This window comes from Larus michahellis, chromosome 14, assembly GCF_964199755.1.
Source record: "Larus michahellis chromosome 14, bLarMic1.1, whole genome shotgun sequence".
Classification (NCBI taxonomy): Eukaryota; Metazoa; Chordata; class Aves; order Charadriiformes; family Laridae; genus Larus; species Larus michahellis.
The window spans coordinates 8,977,824-8,996,420 of record NC_133909.1 but is presented as its reverse complement, the minus strand read 5'-3'; the positions used below and the strand labels follow the sequence as shown (position 1 = coordinate 8,996,420).

Here is an 18,597-nt window from a genome sequence, read left to right as displayed (position 1 = left end):
AATTAATTAGGTATGATTTATACCGTTTAATTTCTTCCACTTATTTGTTATCCTTTCAATATTTTATACTAATTAATTTCCAAATTGAATAATAAGCATAGACATGTGCCTGATGCTTTAACCTCTCTACCAAGAGCAGTTTTTGCAGGGTTTCCCATCAGGGATTGATGCGCCAGTCTGGGGCTGCGGCTCCCTGTGTGCCACTATCGCACTGATACGCACTATCAGATGGCGCTTTGGTGGATGCAGCTTTTCTGACCCTTTGATCTGGCAAATCTCTTCTCATCAGGCCTCTGATGCAGGGCGCTGACTCCCCTGCTTCCCTCTGCAAACCTTGCAGGCATATCGTCTCCCCACTGGTCAGGCAATTGCCATGATCTTTAGTCTGATTTTTATGAAGGCAGGTTCTAGCATCTTTTTCTTTTAATGTCTCATGAGAACATAGTTAAGAAAGAATGATAGAGAGGGAGAGAGGGAAAAAAGGTAGCTGAGGCTATAAAAAAGCCACTGCTTATGCCACAACAAAATAACCCTCATTTCCCAAATGTATCATGCTCAGAAATGACAGTGCTCTGCACTCTAACGCCTTTTTAAATCGCTCAAAATGCCTCTTACCCTGGGAACGCGACTTTCATTTTGGTGTGGTTTGACACAAGCCTGGAGCAGGCCCCGTGTAAGGAGGTACATATATATGTGTGTATATATATAAATATATTACAGGCATGAGGAGGAAACCTGCCCATATGAGGTGAGATACGTTTTCTGTAAATGCTAGCCTTTTCCTACAGGTTAGGTCCTCACAACTGCACAATTTTACTTTCTACAGTGAAAAATACCACTATTTTCAAGAAAAAAAAACCCAACCAGAATATCCCTGCAGACACTGTTAAATATTTTTTAAGCATTCAATTTGTTGGGCAGTTGATGCAGTGGCATCATAACAGCTCTCATTTTGCAGCAGTTTCAGGGTCCAGGGGTCTCCAGCACAGCTTACAGCGTACGAGATGTCTTCATGCAGCTCTGGTTGCTGCCCTGGTTCTTCCTTGCAAAGAGCTGACCAGAATAATCTGACATTTTCTTGGATCTCAGTCAGGATTCCAGTTGTTTGACCCAGAACTTATTCAAACCGTGCAGCGTAAAAACCTACATTGTAGTCTATTTCCCCAGACACTTCTAAGAATACTTTCAATGACCACAGAGATTCCCAGTGCTCCTCCGTAAGTGTTTTCTCATCCACCTCTTTTCTCTTCTTCTGTGTTTTCCCCCAGCACTGAAAGTAAATAACCCGGGGGAGACTTCCTTGTCTGCCTGAACCCCAAGCAGCTGTAACTCAGCTGTCCTGGCACACTTCTGAACAGTCTGGGTTTTTTCACATCTTTCAGCTGATGTGGGAACCTGAACATCTCCTGATAGGGTTGTCCAAGGGAATTTAAATTCATCGCCAGCTCCTTCACACGGTTGGCATACCATAGGGTGCTAAGGGTGCGCTTGCAGGATCTCATTCCAGGAGAGATAGTGACAATCAATACATGAGTTTTCCACTATAAATGAGTCCCTCGGGACCTGTGTGAGTTTGCTAGCCCTGAACGGGGTGTGGACTCTGTTATGCCCCAGTGCCCTGATACACTCCTTGAGTGCCAAGAGGCTTTTATTAACATCAGACCACTCCAGTCTTGTTTGCCTGTCTGCAGTGGAGATGTCAGCTCCTCGCTTCTTCCCAGCCAAATCAATCAGGAAAAACTTGGCATACAAATACCCTCTCTCTCTTCTTGAGTATGGTCTGAAAGATGGCATATCTTCGGGAGGAGTGAGTGTTGGCAGAGGTCTTGATGATGTGCAACACTTGCTGCCCATTTCAGTTAGCTTGATGACATCTTCCACACTGGCGACTTCTTCCTCCCAGAGCTCCGCCACTTGGATCTGCTGTTTACCATCTTCCAGCACTCTCAGCTGCTTCTTCCAGTTCAGGAGGTCAAATACTTTGCTCCCATAAATCTCAAAGAAGGTCCATAGACTCACACACAGATGCGCTGGGGCTGTGCATAGTGTGGTGTCCCACAGTACCTCAGAGTCCGGGTGGCTGCGGCACTTCTGGATCATGGCCGTCACATCAGTCCTAGGGTGGAGTGAAGCAGTGGCCTGCTGGACTTGCTGCTCCTGCATCTCCAGCTGCTGGTTTTCCCGCTGTTCTCACAGCCCTTCCGTCTGCTGCACACGTGGTGATGTCCACCTGGGTCTGCAGCCCCTGGAGCCAGGCTGGGCAGTCACAGGGCCCCTGCTGTCCCCAGATGACTTCTTCGCTTTGATGGGCTGTGACAGTCATTCACTCACCAGGCTCTGGTCCCCTTTTGCTAACAGTGAGGCCTTGATGCTGGTTGTGGATTTGCTCCTTGGGGCCAGGTGAGGGTTGAAGGCAAAGGCGAGGCAGAGATCTACCCGCTTGTTGATGTTGGACCCTTTCTTGAGTCACTCCACAGTGATGCTGGAAGTGCTTTCATGGAGCTCTGTCACCAGTGCTGGGTGGACATGCCCATTGCTGCACTTGATCTCCACATAGGTGCCCGACTGGATGTGCCCAAACTCCCCAGCCATGCTGTCCCTGTGCCCTGGCCACAGCTGTGGGGTGGAGGTGCCCCCCTGGCTGGGGCTGGCAGGGCTGGAGCTTGCCCCTGGCCGCAGCAGGTCCCATGGGCTCAGCGCTGCCTGTGCCCGGCACCATGTCATAATCGCCCAGGCGGTCCCCCTGGGCGGCTGTGGAAGGGACTCAGCTTCAAGGTTGAAAATATATGTGTTTTTAATCAGCTGCTATGGGTGGAAGGAACATATAAAGCTGCCATCACCTGAAAAGGCCTATTTGAGTTTCCAGGCTGGCGTGCAGCTGCTGTGACACATCGTGTCTAATTAGATCAGTCACGTTGTGTTAAGCTAATGCCGGTGACACAAGAATTTATAGCAGTGACACAAGCCCAGAGACTCAAGAGGGCCTTTTCGTCCTGCAGTGACCAAACAAAAATACAGAAAACAACACGTTGTTTTCAATTACCTTGAACATAAATTTTGAATTCTTTTAAAAGGCTTTGCATGCCTTGAAATCTTGCTTGAGAAAAAATGGGCTGAATAGAAAATGAGTGAAAAATAGAGTTGCAGTGTGAATGTAGTGGGTACATCTGCATCCACAAGGGAGAATTTGATATCATTTTGATAACTGGAACTGCTGATGATATTTTTAATCCATTTCTGTAATGCTCTTCAGTTATCTGTATTCCTGAGTAGAGTATTTCGAAGTTCTGGCTATAGGAAAATCCTTTAACATCTCGGCTTACATAAGATTTTTGGTTCATTTTGGCACGTGACGAGGACTGTTACTTACGAAATAGTCAAATGCCATAATAGCCCTCAGAAGAATGCTTGCAGAAATAGTGGTAAACTCACATAAGCTGGAAGTAAATAAAACCAATTCAGAAGGTTTATTTTAGAAGATACTTAATTATCTCCAGTTGTTCTTGTCTTTTGGCTGGTAACTTAAAATGATGAATTCAGGCAGTCTGAGATCACCGAAACTTAACAATAAGGAGAATCCTAGATGCCCTTATTTACCAGCCCTCCTCTGGAGCCAAAACACCAATTAAAATGTGTTATAATTTCATGAAGGAGAGCAATTAACATTCACTTTTTTTGTCTGGAGATGTAGGCACCATGACTACTGTCGCTTTTGGCTACTTGTGCTTGACTAAATCCTCATCCCTTTGAACACGCTTTAAATGGAATTCAAAACTTGTTTATATGGGGAAATTATGCCACTGTTATAGACAGATCTAGTTCTTGGGTCTCCACCTGAAAACACTGGCCTGAAGAAGGATGCAGAGAGTAAAACGGCAGCAACTTGTTGGCAAGATTTTGGAGATAAAAGCCTGCCGTGTACGCTGTTAGATAAGCTTGAAGAAATACAGAGCACCAGGGACATAGGGTAGAGTAAAGCTGTGATTTTAAAGGCATGTTCAGCTTTCCATGGCAACATTGTCTCTCTTAGTATGAGTCCTTGCTCAAATTCTTTTGTCAGATGCAGAGGTCAAAGCACCCCGGAGTAGCAGGCTGCAGCAGTGTCCCGTGAATGGGCCAGAGGGATATAATGAAATCAATCCTTGTGGCAAACTGCCTTTTCTGTTTAATGTTTGGAGACCTTTTTAGAATCTCAGATGGGCATCAGAGTTCAGTCAAGCTTTTGCTTGAGAAATTTGACATTTGCACTTGGATAGCTTAACAACTTTTATTCATCTGATGTTCTAGAGGATACATATGCTGTAACATGTGCTGGAGTAACTCTGCAGCCATACCCACCAAGCTGTGTAAGCAGTTGCTCATCTTGGTTTTAATTAGTGATATCGTTGTAAGAAAAGATGACTCAATTTTGTAAAAGTATAGAAATAGCCCCAAATAACCGTAACAGAAATCTAATTTGGGGAGCGTTACTAGGCTTATTACAGCAGTGCTCAGAGAAAGATGGCTTTTTAAAGGAGCCTAACTGATTAAGAGTTGCCACTGAACCTCAGTTAGATTGAGATTCATTTTCCAATGCTCTTAGACCACAATTTTCAGCCCAAATAAATACTGAAGAAAAATAGGGGACTTGGGACTTTCAAATACTGTCAGTTGTACATTCCCTGTATAGAAAAGGTAAATAAACTCCGTGTGGGGCAAGGATCATTTCGGATCTACGATAAAATACTTAGCAAATAAGAAAACCACACTTCAAACCCTATGATCCAAAAATGAGTCAAAGATGCCAGTATTTCTCATGGTTGGACCATATACTAAGTGAACAAAAACATAAAATTGTTACATATTGGTTTATTTACAAAAACTGCAAACTGCCAATGGTATAACTTGCCAAAAAATAAACTCAGAAATTATGCTATTGATCAGGCACAAGTTTTTTACCTTTTTAAGAGAAGCATTCTGAATAACATAAATATCCAAATACGTGTTTTAAACATGAATCTCCCATGAGACAAAACATCAAATCAGCTTTTTTACAGCATTGTTGCAGACTGACACCTAGCAGCTGTTGAGCTCATTAGATCGCACCAGGCTTCTCTGCCTGCCTGGCACAGCCGCGCAACCCGAAGCTGATTTAGTTCTTTGTGAGCTCAGCCCACATCCCAGCCCCTCTTTCACAGTAGGCACCCAGCAACTGTCCTTTCTTAAACAAACCGCTAACTACTCTTTACCGAGAGCCCATCTGTTGAAATTCAAGTATTTTCGTAACTATGAGAATGTGCTTGGTTCTATCGTCATATTTGGTTTTAGATCGTCGGCTTCGATTTTCAGGTCATATATGTAATGATAATGGCTGACCTGTCATTAGCCCACAGATTTAACACGTTAATGGGGAAATGGAGCAGCTTGATTTTTGGAGGCTACGGATAATTGCAGATCTCAGTGAGTTCTGCTTCAGGTACAGGTAGAAATTCGTCACAGTCAGTATTAAAGCCAGGTACTCAAAACTAGAGCATACCTTTCAAAATGGCAATACTGTGCATCTGCTTCAGTCATTTATATAATGGATTAATCCTTGTGAGAAAGCTCCTAGAACATGGACGATCAAACCGCCGTTTTTATAGGGATTTCTGCTGCTTCTGCACTGGGAAGAGATGGCACCAGGAGAAAACTGAACAGGGGAGTTCTGCAGAGGCTGTGACAGGCAAATACAGTGGCTAACTGACAAAGCAACTAGAAGTAAACATTTAAAATGCGCTCATCTTTGATTATTTTAGTCAATTTAAAATAACCCATGTTTTTCTTCCTTTTCTTTTCTGATGTAATACCTTGTTGCTGTTTAAGACTTTAGGATTCGTAGTTGAGGTGCGGCCCCAGTTATGTCTGATTATTTCCCCTTGCATCTTTAAAAAATATTTGCATAGGGCTATTTTATAATTCTAGTAAGACACCCAAGCCTCCGAATTATAGTTCCATAATTCACACCTGCTGCATTTAACAGGTCTCAGCCTTCAACCTTGCTCTAACAGCACCATCTTGTGAAGTATTGCACCATAACTCCCTCCCAGGAGCTCTTCGTGTTGGCATCTAATTGCTGAAGTAATCATGTGTGATTTTGTACACAAGAGAACTAAAATTTATGCTAGTGCCTCATTTATAAAGAATATGCCTTTAAAAAACAGAAAAGACAGTACTTGGCTGGAGAGTACATGTTTTAAACTCTGACAAATATTAATGGTTTTGATGGCTACGCATTTACAAGCAGCTTTTATCATCCAACACAGATGGAGAAAATGAGAGATTAAACCAGCACTATGATCAATTAACCAGCAATTTAAAAAAGGAGTATAAAATCCTCTTGATAAAGTACAAGGGTGCTTGCATGCGTGTTACCTTAGAGAGGTGCTTAAGCCCTTGACAAATGTGGAATGTCACAGCCACAGCTCTAATCTCAGCGAAGGGGAACCGCCTGCTCCCACCGCCGCCCTGGGATAGCACAGCAGTTTCCTGTGCCAACCCAAACGCACGTAGAGACCAAAGCCCCCTTCCACTTCTCCCAGCCGAGCATCGTCTTAAATCTGGACCCAAAGGAAGATAATGTTTTGATGTTGATTTCATCTGTTTTTCAGATCCCAAGTAGTAAATGAACATGAAATTACAGCCTCAGTGCTCCAACTTCCCTGCAGTGTCCTGCAGGAGGGAAGCACGTATCTGGACAGAAAAGGCTGAGTTGTTTTCCTGGTAGGAGGTTGTTATTCTGTAACGTATCAAAACGTTTATGTCGGACTAGAATTGAAGAACTGTCAAAAGGAAATTTTGCTGCAGACCCAGATGCTAGGGTCTAATTAAGTTTCATGTCCACAGGTATTTTTAGGGATGGTTACTTACTGACCAGCGTTAAGGAGGCATCTAAAGACCTTATGTTAAAATTGGGACTCTGTTGTCCTGAATCGCATGTAAATATTTCCAGGAAAAGACAATTTTTTTCAGTGAGTTTTCTGCTGGGGCTATAGACAGCAACTATAGAGTGGAGAGGAAAGGAAAGGGAGAGGACAGTGTCTCCAGAGAGCGGAGGGTACTGGTCTTTTTCCAGAGTCTTTAAAGCTTTTGTTTATCTACAAAGAAACCCTGAAACAAACTCTAACACATACCGTGCAATAGCTTTAAACCTTGTAACTTATTCAAAAAAACGTTTCAAATAATTCGCAAACATACATGAGATTTTTTGTTTGTACTTCTAAAAATACTACTATATTGAGGAAGTAAAGGATTTGCAATCTTGCTATGAGTCATCAGAGAATAAATACAATGTGCAGCAGCGAAGGTACAATGCACAGTCTGTTAAAAGAAGATGCTTTTACTATCACAGGATGTAAAAAAAAAAATAAAAAAAAATCCCACATTTCTTCTGTTGCTTTTCCATCGCTACCAAGCTATCAGCTCGCCCTACGTGCAAAAAGCTGTGGTTGCAACCTGCAACATTAATACAGACAACCAGTCCTTTCTGCCAAAAAACACAGCATTCAGATGAAACGTGATGAAGCAAATAACAGTTTGTATTTCACGCTTCATGGGAGCTGTATGGATGCACAGATCTGCCCACACACAAACTCCTTGAAAGACCAAGATCCTGATCACAATTTGTAGCAAAAAAACCCCAACCACCCCCCACAAAAAACCCAAAACAAACCACAAGCCTTGGTAGGGAAACAACTGCTGTGCTGTAAGTAGGGAAGCACAGATGGGGTTTACCATACTGAGGGGCCTAGAGGACTCGCACAATGTTGTGGAGAGAAGTGGGACCATTGCCAGCTCCATAGATTTCTATTAGAGCTAAACTGTGCTTCTCTATGCGATGGAAACAACTCCTTCATTTTATGAAGTAATAAAAAACAAAGCAAAATAATTCTTGGTGTCATTATAAAAGAGGGTAAATTCCAGCAAACTCAATGAAAGTTGAGAATTACAATGAGTTACCAAAAAGAAAAAAAGCAGTATATTCTTTTCTCAATATTTCAATGAGGCACAATCAATTTTTATTATTATGTATTTACTAGTCGCTTCCTGGCAGAAAGCAGTATTTAAAATTAATGTAACTAATCTGAAAATCAGAGAGTGAATACTGCTAATTCACACAACGGTTTAGCAAGGTCTAATTCATTTCATAGTTAGAAACATTCTGTTAATGTTTAATACATGGAGAAGCTTTTAGTAACAAACTCTTTCTAATTACTGAATCTTTCTGACTATCCTCATCTGGCCGAATGTGTAAACAGACTTGTTCTTAAATGCTCCAAGATCCCCTTTACAAGACTTTCATTAAAAAAAAATATGGTGCTGTGCAATCATATAATTGTTTTAAGCCTTAACGTTTCAAAGGACTTAACAAATGTTAATTAAAATCTGATCCTACTTTAGACCCATGCAGCCATAGCTGGGTTTTTTGGTTACCAGGATCTACAATTCTGAACCACTCGCTTTGCAATTAGGAACCAAGCAATCAACGGCAAACTCTGGCACCCCCATATTTCTAAGTCTTTCTACCTGAAGTGTTGGATAACCTTCATGCTCTTTCAAGTTGTGGGGAATGCCAGGTTTTTGCAGTTCTGAAAGTCATGCTACTTATCTAAGTGCTCACATGTGGATTTAAGTGACTCGCTTTAGATTTTGAAGTTTGAAAGCTGAGACAGAATAACTTTTTCAAAAAAACTGTTGAAGGCTGTTATCCTCTCTTGGTCTGCATAATTAGGAGCCTGCTTCCCAATCACCTGTCTGCCACTGTAATGATTGATTTCAGTGCTTTATGAACGGCATATGCAGCCCTTCTATGTTTAGATAAGAGATTACAAGGACTATCAATCCTCATGCTTTTGTGTACGATGTTAAGACTGTCTAGAATTAATCTACTTCTACCATGGTCTAGTATTTTTAAAGTATATTAGTAGCAATTCCAACCTGCAGAAGGGATGAAGCACTGAGAGGGATCCAGCCTGCCAGTTAAGGACATAAGATTTGAGGATAAATAGTCACAGGAGCCTTTGGAGATCTGAATCAGAGCTTGCACAAGAGACTGTTGAGTCCTTTCTTTGCTTCTTTGTTAGGAGGGGCAGCACGGTCTGGAAATGTGAATTTTGGTAAAAGGTGTGGGAAAGTAGTAATATCCTGAGTTCTAAGCTTAACTCTGCCGAAAGGAATCAGTGAGCTCAGGAAAGGTATTTCATGTCTCTTCCCATCTTATGCAAAACACAGAAAAACATTTTGGCATCTGTCATGGCCTTCATGAGATTTAATTTTTATAAAGGGCTGTATATGTGTTCAGTATTAAAACAGTCTTATGTGAAACAATGGACTGTAAGTGCATCATGTAAAAATACAGTATGCTAGGTGATTAATCAAAACAGCCTCTAAAAATATTCTAGATATTTAGGATACATCATGTGCTGTGAGGGAAGTATCTCTGGAGAAGCAGCTTCGGTATCTCTCATTGTAATGGCTGTCGGGTCCCTTTCAATCTCTTTTATAAAACGTCTCTCCGGCTCCCGTACCAAGGCAGTGCTCATTAGTTAGCTTGTTCCAGAGCTAACAAACAACAATTTATACCCAGACAACATGTCCATGTTCAGACAGTCTCCCTGGAAAATCATTCTGACATTGGATTTCATATTCAGATACAAAATGTCTAAATATTAGCTCTGGTTTGCAATGTGCTGTTCCTCCTTTTGCTCTCCATGACGGCTTATCCAGGAAAGCCATAATCACCTTTAGTTCAGCACAGCATTTGTGAGGTTTAAAGAAATAGGAATGAACCCTTCCAAGCTAGGTGATACTCTGAAAGCCAAGGAACTGTACTGACAAGATGCCAATGTCTTGTGGTCAACGCAGTGGTGATTCCCAGCTATACGGATGCCAAGTTCCAAGGCAGTAATCTAACTAGTGATAAAGAGCCAAATTCTGACACCCTTCCTCACCTGAAGTGATAATTTATTCTGATTAGTCCAATTGCAGTGCCAGACTGTAAGCTCTGTGGACTCCCACGGGTCAGCAATGACTCTCGTCAGCCGTTACACTTGCATTGACTTCACCGAGGGAATGAGCTGACTTGAACACGGCCCCGCTGGACCAGCAGAGTGCTACCCGGTAAGAAATGTACGATCAGCCTGGGAGAATCCAGCTCTGTGAGGTGTTAAACATCTCCTGTTAGTGCTCACAGCCAGAATAGCAGAGTTATTTGACTACCTAGAGGGTAGCTTAGTTGGGTTTACCAGTAAATCCCTAAGCAGAGCATACCCTAATGCCTGCTCAAAATCAATGCAGGGTGGGTGCTTTGTAGCCCCTTGGCATTTCTTACTAGCTACACACCTACATCTTAACAGTTTTAACAGCAGGTTTACAAATGGACTTAGAACCCCCTCAAAGCAATGAGAAATGAAAGAGTATGACTCTTTTTAGGGTGCCACTTTACATTTTCAATAAAGGCTGTAGGGAACGTCTGTGTCGTGTCACAGCAGTGCAGTTGCTATAAGCTAACTCCAGCAGAAGGAGGAGCAGCTCCGTGGTAAAGCTACCCTGTTCTCTGCTAAGCATGCGGTAAATAACTTATTTCAGTGCTACAGTTCCAAATATTTGCACATGAGCGTGTAAAAGTTTTCTAAATTATTCCTAACAGTTGTATATTGGACAATACATGAATCTGCTTTCTTGTGTTTTTCCTCCCCTCCACCCCATTTTGTGTTTATGTATCTCCTCGCAAAACCACCTCATACATAATGCAGTGCAATAAACTGCAGCATGGAATGGCTGCGCAGCCTTGCCCGTGTGTAAATAGCAGGAGAATCCATTACTCACAATGTATCCTTCAAATGCAATTCAACTTTGACAAACATTAAACAATTCGAACCGACTGCAGAAAGCAGTGCGTCCTTTGAGTGCCTTTTAGGAAGCTCATCATCAAGCTATTCTTCAAAAACACTGGGCAGAATTAATGATTTCCGGTAGGTAAATGACTGTGCGCTGGAACAACGCTGAGGTAGACCATTAAGCATTTTCATTGGTAATAGGGAATGTTGTTTTCCAGTTCCAACATTTGTTTTGTTGGCTGGTTTTAAAAATCTGCCTCAATCGCAGCCGCTTTCCGTGGTGCGTGTGTGAATCTGGCTGTGTATGTTATCTAGCATAATGCTACTGTTTGATCAGAATTTAAACCACAGCTTTTCCTTCTGTGAGGTAACACAGTCTCATTTGTTTGTGCTTCATTTACATAACTGAAGAGCAAGTCCATTTTCTGTTAAAATAGATGTCTTGGTTTAGAACATTTAAAACAATCAGCACCAGACCACAGCATGTTTAATGCAAAGCCTTTTTCTCCCCTACCAACATAGATCACGAGTCACTCTATTAAAACCAAGCTATATCTAGACAAGGTTAATTTAGAAACAGGATCACTACATTTAAATAAAATCTTCCTTCCGTTTCCATTGACTAAAGAGTAAACACTGCATAGAAAAAAGTGTTTCTTATTCTAGCCTATCAGAATTTAAGTCATTTACAGGAATAAGGCATAAATTATACTACTTTGAGACACGGCATGATGATCACAGAGCATTTTTCCCTTTAGCTGTGATGAGCCCTGTGCATGCTGGCCTGCAGCTTTACACCCATGTCGCAGTGCAAACTGATCTGTATCACACCTGGGTGGAACCCCAATGAGTTGTTTCAGGGGACACACGGTAGTGGAGATTCCAGCAAAAAATTCTGAATATTTGCTTTCCTTTTTAAATTTGGAACCATGAATATTTTCCCCAAATTTGAAAATGTAAATACCTCAACCATTTCTCACCGGTGCTGATCAAAGCGTATTTCCTAGAGCTGAGCCCCAGAGCTGCAGTCACAGCAATGAGCTGCAAGGACACATCCTCGGACAGACACACCACTCTTCTTGGTGTGCTTGATGACATTTCAGAGAGTTTCTCATAGCTCCTACGCAATAAACTACAAAACCCCCTCCATGGTCAGCTGAATACGTTCTTTAGAAGAAGCCAGAAAAGGACTGTTTCACATTGTGCTAAGTATCAATCCATTGGCAGGAAGGCCTAGGTGGGGGAGAGGAGATGAAAGCAGAGAAGAAAACTTCATGGGCTAAAATGGTGGGGTCTCTCCTGTGTTCTGCTTGCATTTAGCTGAGAATATGCTGATTTGTGGTGGGGAATCAGACCCTGTGCTGCTCATGTGAGGTGGGAACATCTATCAGGTAGCAAGGAGTAGTCGAGTCACAGAGTGCTACGCTCAGTATAAAGGCTGGCCTTCTAGTAGAAGGATCTTTAGTAAACGACAAATAAAAGATTAACTGCCTGGAGCACTAGCCCCTCTACCTCAGTATTTATAGCTTTTCAAGTTATTAGCTTTTTAATTAACACTGAAAGATCTGAAAGCACCTAACCGTATTGTACAGTAATTATATTAACAAATTACAGACACGAAAATTAAAATTCAGTTGCTCTAATATTCTATTTAGAAATGTGCAAATAGAGTTGATGTTTTGCTAATAAATGTTTCTCAGATGCTATGCTTCTAAATGAAAAGAGAAAATGTACCTTTATAGTATTCCTTTAAGTGCTTCTGCCCTCATTTGGAATTAATCAGCAAACACAAACAGAACTCCGAGCTTTGGAAATATCCCTTCCTTAACCTCACTCCAGTTATAACAGTTTCAGAAAATTACAAACTGTATACATAATAGGATAGGCAGGTTTACACCAGGGTGCTGGATATAGTCAGCTTCATTGTCTCTGTTTTTTTCTCCCTGTATACATACGAACGTACGTACACACATACACATGCACAAGGAAGGAATCAGAAGGCTGTATAATACCAACTAAGCGTCAGTTATATACACATTGAGAAATGCAGTGGTTTTGCTTTCTAGCCAGCCAAATACACAAATTTACTTTCTTCCACAAAAAACCTATCCAAGGCAAGCAGGCGTGGCATTTGACAATCCCTGCAAATAAGATGCCAAAGCAAACGTGCAGTGTTTCCAAACAGGACCTATCCTCACGCTTCCCCAGTTTTGCAAATGGGACAGTTCAGAATGTGTAAGAGGAGGAACGAGGAGGAGAACAGCCTGTGCTGGCTGATGGATCGGATGGAAACCAAACCTCCAAGCCTTCAGGTGTGGGGTTGGAGAAGAGGTGGCAGGAGAGCTCCATATACAGAGCTGCCTGCTTTAAAACCAAGTTGGTATTTTTTGATAAATGTGTGGGCTATGTTTGGTGTCCAACCGCTTCATGGAAGTTAACATTAACCATTTTGCAGAGACCCAGAAAAGGCTTATGTATCACTTGTATCTAACATAAGGCTAATGCGGCTGATTAATGAGGTGCTGTTTAAATAGTTTACAAGATCTATGCACTGCCTGAAGTAACCACAAAGAGCTAAATATTAGCATTTATTTAGTTTCACTGCCTGTGTGATGATACGTAGCTATGTGAGAAGATTTCTGCCTTAAGGAGATTATATATAAAGTCTCATAACTTCAGAAAAGTTATTCCTAGGTTACTCCAGCGTAACAGCAAAAGCAGACACAGGCACATATTCTGCCGTATAATCCAGATTTCCTGCTAAATCTTTCTGTACTGAAGTGACTGAAAACCCAAAATAGATAACACTCCCTAAGCAGTCTCAAAATCATCTGTTACTTTGTTTTATCTCACACATAGTGGAAGTAACAGTCTGAAGATTATGTTGTAACCAGATTACTGGAAGATTTATTATTAATTATTGCATAAAGAGACAGCGGTATGTGTGGTGCTGAGTAAAGCACAGCAGGGAGAGGTAATCCCTGCCTGAAGTACTTTACAGTGCAAATACAGAAGCAGCATAACTGGCATAGGGACCCAGCAAAGAAAGCTTCTGTTTTAGAGATTGCATTTATCTGCATCTTGGAAGGCTGACTTGTTTTAGCTGATGTGATTTGACACAGGTGTCCTCCTTGGAATTATTGAGTCATTATTTATGATCTGCGTATACATATAAAATGAACGACCCCCTCCCAACTCTTGCCATTGGAAATGTCAAAGTACTTGAACAGGGAAAGGGGCTGTGGCTTTCTTACCCAGGCTGTGGATCAGCAATTTGTCTGCAGGACATGCATGGGAGAAAGCACGAGCATTTTGAGTCCACTGCCTACTGCAGAGCAGCAGAAGGGAGTGCCTGTGCAAAGCCACGCTGCTCTGCATCCATCTGCAGCTGTGATAAAGGACAGTACTTCCCTTATCAGGCCAGGAGGTCTTGAGATCTGCTACTGCTCCCGCATCTGACCTGAAGCCTTTCCTGGACAAGTAGCTCAGCACTGAGCAGCAGACAAACCTGGAGGCAAAGCCATGGCCAAGCTGACCCACAAAAATTGCTGAGGTCTGGCCCTGCTTCTTTGTGCATCAGCGGGCTCAGTACCCTACCATTCAGCTCCAGAAAACCCTGGGGAAAAAGCCCACATGTGTAACCTTTCGAGCACCAGGTAAGAGATCAGTTGGAGGGCAGTGGGTGGAAATCAGTAATTAAAGGAACTTGTTTGCATCCCTACTGAAACATTAATAGTCTGACTACAACTCACTTGGATTTTAGCGTTGCAATGATCAAGCCTTTGCAAGACCCACTCAGTTTGGGCGAGAGGGCTGTGTTTATTCATAAATGGTGATCTATGTGATAAATTGTGCATGGGGAACAACCTGTGCAAGCTAAAGGTCCAATAAAGAGATAAGCTTAGTAGTGCTCCAATGCTAGCAACAAACACAAGAAACGGTACCTGAAAAACACTGCACGTCATGATTCAGTGGCCGATGAGCCCACAGAACTGCCGTGTCTCATTTGCTATTAGTTCAGCAGATTTGTGCTGCATGCACTGGTGGAAAAGATCAGTGCACAATTTTTAAATTACAGTTTTATTGTCGTGGAATAACAAGACTGAATAGAACAACTGAAAAGCAATGCATTGCCACGCATTCATAGAGAGGTGGCAGCTCCTGAAGTAACCTCTTGGTTCCTATGATTTGTTTTTTGGACACAGAGCTCCCTGTATTTTTTACAAATTTGAGCAATTGTGTACAGCTCTTTGAAAAGATGTCTGTAATAGTATGACTAAGCAAGGCATCATATAAAAAATGCAAACAAGAGAAACAAGCACTTCAGAGAAACACTTGCCAGCTCTAACTTCATTGTTTTCCATGGAATTACAGCTAGGATTAATTTATTTGTTTATGTTTAAGCCTTAACACATCCAGAAAACAGCAACAGGTTGCCTAGCAGGGTTGCGGAGTCTCCATTTTTGAAAACATTGAAAACCCAACTAGAGAAGGCCCCGAGCAGTCTGCTCTAGCTGACTGTGCTCTCAACAGGGGATTAGAGAAGTCAGTCGCCAGGGTCCCAGCCAGCCTCAGCCACTCTCTCATGCTGTGGACATTCTCTGTTCAGAGACGCAACAGAAAATGTATATATTATCTATACATATTTAAATTAGGAAACTGCTTTTGCTCTACTAATATGTTAGTTCCAAATACTAACTACTGAGATATATAATACTTACACACAGTGTTTTGGTAATGAGAATTACATAATGCTTTGTACTAGCTGAGAACTCAAATACAAAATTCAGCTCCTGCAGGAAATCCGCTGCTGCATATTCAGACTCCAAGAGATGTTGCTGTTAATAGGAAAGGCAGTTTCATACTGAACAATCCCGCAAAACAAAAACTGGGTTTCCCTGGCAATTCTAAATTATTCTAATGCCTCAGGTAACAGTCCAGCAAACCACTTGAGCTGGAGCTCAACTTTGGGTATGTAAGTAGTTGTACTGAAGCCAATGCTAAATCTGCTTCAATATTTTTCAGGGTGCAGCTACATATCCCAGTCCCTCCTTGCTGTGCTCATTGTATCCTCTGCTAAGGATACAGGTTCAAGATCAGGTCATCCGATAAATTGTGCATATTGACAGCAATGCTGACCCCTGTCCATCTCAGCCCTCAGCGGAGCCTCATTGCCTCTAACCCTAACCTTAACAGTACCCTACTCTCTCAGCCCATAGCTGCAGCAATGACCAGACAAAGAAATAAAATTACTCGCTCTTCTTGACAACAACCTCATCCTATTTCTACGTGATTAATAGGAATAGAATAAGCTATGAATATGCTTGTCCCCTATTCCCTGTTCCTAAAATCCATGGCTGGCCCTAATTCTAACCCCTACTCTAGCTGTATGCTATAATTCATGCAATAAAATTCAAGTGACCATTATCCAGAAATATTTTACCCTTTTCCTGTTTCTTCAGGTTTAAGATGATACAGGAATAAACTGAGCTCTTGAGATACTACTACATCAAAATTTCAGCTTGACTAGAAGCCATTAGACCAGTGACCTCCATCTATCCTGTAAGAAACTGAAGACATTCACCTGTAACAGTCTCAATCTGCATTTAAGATACTTTAACAATCCACTCTGAAAAGCATGGCTGTGAATGAACATGAATTACGTTGACCGAGATCTTGGTATTTAGAATATCACATCAGCAGTTCCCTTCCCTTACAGAATCAGTAGATTCATTATAGGTTTTTTATGTCCTTTTTAAATGGCTGGAATTAGTCATTGACGTAGGCAGGATACCAGACTTCCTGGGTTTATGTTCTCATTAGGAATAGTCAATCCTGAGCGTCCCATTGGGACGGTGATCCATGTGGTGAGCAGTATGCAAAGTGCACAGTACCACTTCCTAAGGACCTAATCGAGATTGTTTCAATACCTCTACTTTTCCCACATTCCCAGTTCCTTCTTTCAACCCACATCTTTCACTTTACTGGCAGTTATAAAACTACATCCTCAAATAAAGCTCAACTTGGTGCTACTGAGATTCATTAGTGCCCATTTAGAATCCAGAAGGTTGGTAAGCTACATGCACAAGATGAAGACCTTAAGCCTTAACAAATGAAATTCAAGCACAACAGACAAAAAAAAAAATCAAGGTAAAAAGGCAGCTGTGAACTCTTCTCAAGATCCTCTCCATCCCCAAACACATGACCAGCAGTGGTTGAAATGAGTTTTGAAATTTTTCCCTTTGGACCCGAATGCTCCCTTAGCTGCTTTTAATTATTACAGTTAAATGCAGAAAAGTTTTAACTGTAAGCTTTAAACATCCTTTTAAAGATAACTTGAGGGAGTTGAGATCAGGAAAAGAAAGAATTAAATAAGCTTTCTGTCTTTTCCAATCTGCATTGCTTTTCCATCCAGTGCCCTGGCCTTTTATCCTCCTTTGTGTCTTTTCAAGAAGGTTCATTAACAAGTATCTTCAGAAAGAATAAGAAAAGAGGATGGAACATATGATTGCTGGCAGATTGAAATGCAGCTGGCCTGGCATTCAGGAGAAAAGGAATTCTGACAAGGTTGGGATTTGTATGTTGTTCATGAAGGATAACCATTTTGAAGGTGTTTTGTTTGTTTTTAATTCAAGAGCCAACATGGAGACTTACTCAGGATATTCTCTTTGATAACTATGTGAAAGGACTTTGCAAATCTGTGCTGGCACTTGCCTTCCTGATGAGAAGGCTCCCAAATGATACATGCATATCAAGGAGTGAGTCAGTCCCTGGTACCTACAAACTCTGGGAGATCCACAAGGAGCTGGTACATGTGGAACTCAATCCGCAGGCTGCAATGCAAGTCAGTTAAAATAAATGGTGCAGCTACACCTAAAGATCTGTACAGGGTTACGAACAGAGTAAAGGAACTTGGTTTCAGCTTGCTGTAGCCAGTGAATCAATCTTTCAGTTTTCTTTCTTTGCATCTTTTCTGAAGTTAAAGTTAAAAAAAGATGGGGGGGGGAAGAAAAGAAAAAAAGAAAAAAGATTTGCGCCTCTGTCTACTAAGCAGCGATATCTAGCTCTCAACAGCACTACCTGAGTTCTTTCATTCATCCTTCGTGGGCATTTCCAGTACTTCATTCTGTGGATTCATTTTCACATGGCAGGCTTTCTCAGGTGAGCTTTATGGAAGGCCATTATTTCCTCCTCTAACTTTTTCGGAGCGTACACCAGGAGAAGCTAAAAGCAGCCTTACAATTTCCCAGGCTGGCAGCGTTCCACTGCTTTATCTTTCAGCCAAGCTAATAAGCCAGGAGTAAAAAGCAGCAGTGCAATGGGCAGGAGAGGAGAGACACAGAACTAACCAGAATGCAACAAAAAAAATCAATATGGAGATATGCATGGCCACATATGAAAAAAGTTAATATAATTATCAGCTGAAAAAAGGCTGTTATTCAGGACCTGTAATTTTCATTCTTTTTGCCAAAGGCGTAGTCACGGACCAGAAATGTCCATGTCTGTCTTCAAAGGTTGCCATTAAAGATCTGTTACATGGTCGTCAGCATACACCATTGAGTCATGAAAGTAAGAATACAATGAAAGATTTAAGCGAAATCATCAAAATTTTAACTGACATTTCTGTGGGTAGCTGGAGCTAGTTTCAAAACTACAGCATCTACTGAGTATTGCAAAAGAAGATAGGCCGATTTATTGTTCTGGGAAAAGAAATATATTAGCAGGCATGTTGTTTAGTATTCGG

At 41.6% G+C, this 18,597-nt stretch overlaps 1 pseudogene; it reads right to left on the bottom strand.

The window, feature by feature from the left end:
- Positions 1 to 886: 886 nt before the first annotated feature.
- Positions 887 to 2,592, bottom strand: LOC141751198 (kinesin-like protein KIF2A; annotated as a pseudogene).
- Positions 2,593 to 18,597: the final 16,005 nt, after the last annotated feature.